Source organism: Pan troglodytes, chromosome 16 (genome assembly GCF_028858775.2).
Source record: "Pan troglodytes isolate AG18354 chromosome 16, NHGRI_mPanTro3-v2.0_pri, whole genome shotgun sequence".
NCBI lineage: Eukaryota > Metazoa > Chordata > Mammalia > Primates > Hominidae > Pan > Pan troglodytes.
The window spans coordinates 70,615,100-70,618,555 of NC_072414.2; positions in this window are offsets into that span (position 1 = coordinate 70,615,100).

The following is a 3,456-nucleotide window of genomic DNA, read 5'->3' on the forward strand; positions in this document are numbered from 1 at the left end:
TTTGTGCACAGGCCAAAGGGGGTTATGTGCACGCGGGCAGAGCTTAGAGTGGGAACCAGTCATTACACTCATGGACCCCTAAATGCCGCCATAAGGGGGCTTCCTCAAGGGTGCCGACCACTACACTAGCAGCACCTATCTCACCAGGCAGTATACACAGTTCTCTTTAGAGACAGTCTCTGATTTTTTTCCTTGGGGTAAGTGCCTGGCCGAACCCATGACTTGGGGGAAAGGGCATTAACTGTCCCTACCTGGATCTTCATTTATTCTGCCTGTTCCAGCCCCATTTTCACTTTGCCGTCTGTGATACCTGCGCTGGAGCCTGGAGGCTCCCTCAGGTTCTCACAGGCAGATGGCTCAGCCCCGCTGCACCCCAGCCCCTCTAATCTACCCCACAGGCCTCTAACTCCTTTTCACCTTCCAGATGAAATCACTTGTCTGCTAATGACTAACGACTTTCTTCCATCCTCTTTGTTTCTTTTTTTCTTTTTTCTTTTTTTTTTTTGTTTGAGGCAGAGTCTTGCTGTGTCGCCCAGACTGGAGTGCAATGGTGCAATCTCTGCTCACTATAACCTCCGCCTCCCGGGTTCAAGCAATTCTTCTGCCTCAGCCTCCAGAGTAGATGGGATTATAGGCACACACCACCATGCCCAGCTAATTTTTGTATTTTTAGTAGAGATGGGGTTTCGCCATGTTGGCCAGGCCGGTCTCAAACTCCTGACCTCAGGTGATCTGCTCACCTCGGCCTCCCAAAGTGCTGGGATTACAGGTGTGAGCCACCGCATTCAGCCTGTCATGTTTGTTGTTGTGGCTTAGACTGTTTAAAACACAGGTCCATCAGTTGAATGGAAGGAGAGGATATAAATGTGCCTTCTCAGTCCCCATCTTGAATCCCATTCATTCCCACAGCTGCTGCCCTAACTCAGCCTCATTTTTCTGCCTGAGATATTGTGGCTCTGCCACCTCCAGCCCCTTCGTCCCCAGCACATGCTGCGACAGCCAGGGTGACCTTCCAAAAGCAGGAATCTGAGGGTAGATCCCTGTTTGAACTCCTCAGTTGACCTTTAGAACCAGCAGGATCAAATCTGCCATGACATTCAAGGCCTTTTGTGAGCTGGACTCTGCCTGTATCTCTAGCCTCATCTCTTTGTAGTTTCTCAGTGAGCCGTGCTCTTAGATGCCTCCTAATGTTAGCTCATGCTGGCCCCTGGCCTGGAACACTCTTTTCCCCCTTCTGTTCTTAGATGGCTTGAATCCGTCTGCTGGAGGAAGGAATACTTATGCCCCTGCTCTTGTTTTTTCCTTGCACGTGGAGGGAAATCATCAGGGTAACTCTCCTGGACTCCCATTTCCGCACCACCCACCTCCCTGCAGGAGCTCCAGCATTGCCTCCTCCAGACAGCCCTGTGTGATTGTCCAGTCTGGGGCAGGTTCCTCTTCTGTCCTTTACAGTCTCCGATATACTTAACACACTAAACGGCCAGGGCCTGAATAGAGGCAGAGCAGAACAAGTCATGTTTGGTGGCTCCTATCTGCACAGCCCACATCCACGTCTTGGGGTACAGCAGGAATCTAAGCCCCTCTGGCTAAGCTGTTCCCATGCCATTCAGCATGGAGGCAGCAGTGCCTGTCACCAGGCAGGAGCTAAGTTCTGCATCCTCCTGGCTTCCTCCCTCCTCTACTTGTTTTGGTTACCGGGATTCCTTCATAGCAGCCTCCCTCTCAGGTTAGCCTTTGTCCCCAATCCAGATGCCTATAGAGTCATATCACCATGGGAGGGTATGATTATGATTCCCCAAAACTGACCCTGCCCTAGAAGCCAAGTGAATTGTGCAGTATGAGTCCTGAAGCTCCTTTTGGGTTCACTCTCCAACTAACTCCATGTCTTTTTTAGGGAATGGTTTTTGTGACCTTGTCTGTAAGCGCTGGAGGTGTACGCATGCCTGATAGAAAGGTGCACAGAACCCATTTGTGTAGAAGCTTAAGAAGAAAAGAACTGGGCCAGGCACGGTGGCTCACCCCTGTAATCCCGGCACTCTGGAAGGCCGAGATGGGCAGATCACAAGGTCAGGAGTTCGAGACCAGCCTGGCCAACATAGCGAAACCCTGTGTCTGCTAAAAATACAAAATTTAGCCAGGCATGGTGGTGGGTGCCTGTAATCCCAGCTACTTGGGAGGCTGAGGCAGGAGAATCACATGAAACTGGGAGGTGGAGGTTGCAGTGAGCTGAGATTGTGCCACTGCACTCTAGCCTGGGTGACAGAGCAAGACTCCATCTCAAAACAAACAAACAAACAAAAAAATATATATATATATCAAGAGGCATATTGAACAGCATGCCCCTGATTTTGATGATCCATGTTTGAAATAAGTCTACCACAGACTGATAAATTTAAAATGAAACAAAACTCAGTGTGCCAAGTGTGGTACAATGCGGTCCTACAGTTAAATTGGGTTGTCCCCACTTCCCCTCCCCAGAGATGTAGATGAGGTATGAAAGGGAGCAGAGCTGGCCTGGGAGGGAGAGGGGAGGAGGAGGAGGAGGAGATGGGGATGGTCGGCTCTGTTCCCTGAGGGAGTTGATTCATAAACTGCTACAGAAGTGGCTCAGAAAGCATGCTCTGAGGAACATTAACTTGTAAGCCCCTGCTACCAGCCCTGAAAAAGCATTCCAAACCAAATAGGTTTGGGAACCCAGAGCACCCAATGCCTCTCCTGGGGAGTCCCAATTTACATTGGCATATTAAAGGCTCTGAGAAGTCCCACAGTAAATAAACTTGTATATTTTTGATTAATCCAGTTCTTCCCAAATGTCTTTAAATTTGTTAACATTCTATGAAAATATTTTAAGAAACGTTGTGTACTTTAGGATTTTTCTACTCAAAATTTGGTTCCCAGCCAGGCATAGCGGCTCATGCCTATAATCCTGGCACTTTGGGAGATTGAGGTGGGTGGATCACTTGAGCCCAGGAGTTCAAGACCAGCCTGAGCAACATGATGAAACCCTCTCTCTACAAAAAATAAAAAATAAAAATAAATGCAAAACAAACAAAAATTTTGGTTGCGGGACCTGCAGCATTAGCATCACCTGCAAGCTTGTTAGAAATGCAGAATCATAGATCCCGTCCCAGAACTACAGATTCAGAATTCTGGGGCTAGGGCCTAAGAATCTGCATATTAGTCAGCCTTCCAGGTGACTTTTATGTATCCTGGGGTTGGATGATCCCTGCTGGCCCGTGAAATTCTGGAGGTCCCCAAAGCCTTTTTAGAGGATCTACAAGGTCAAAGTTATCTTCATAATAGACTATGATGTTAGCCTTTTGCATCGATCATGGAAAAGCAATGGGGAGTAAAACTTCAGTGCCCTAACCCATATCAAGGCGGTGGCACCAAACTGTTCTGGTGATCATAGTTTTCTTCACCATCACACACTTACAGCAAGTGGAACTTGGCATT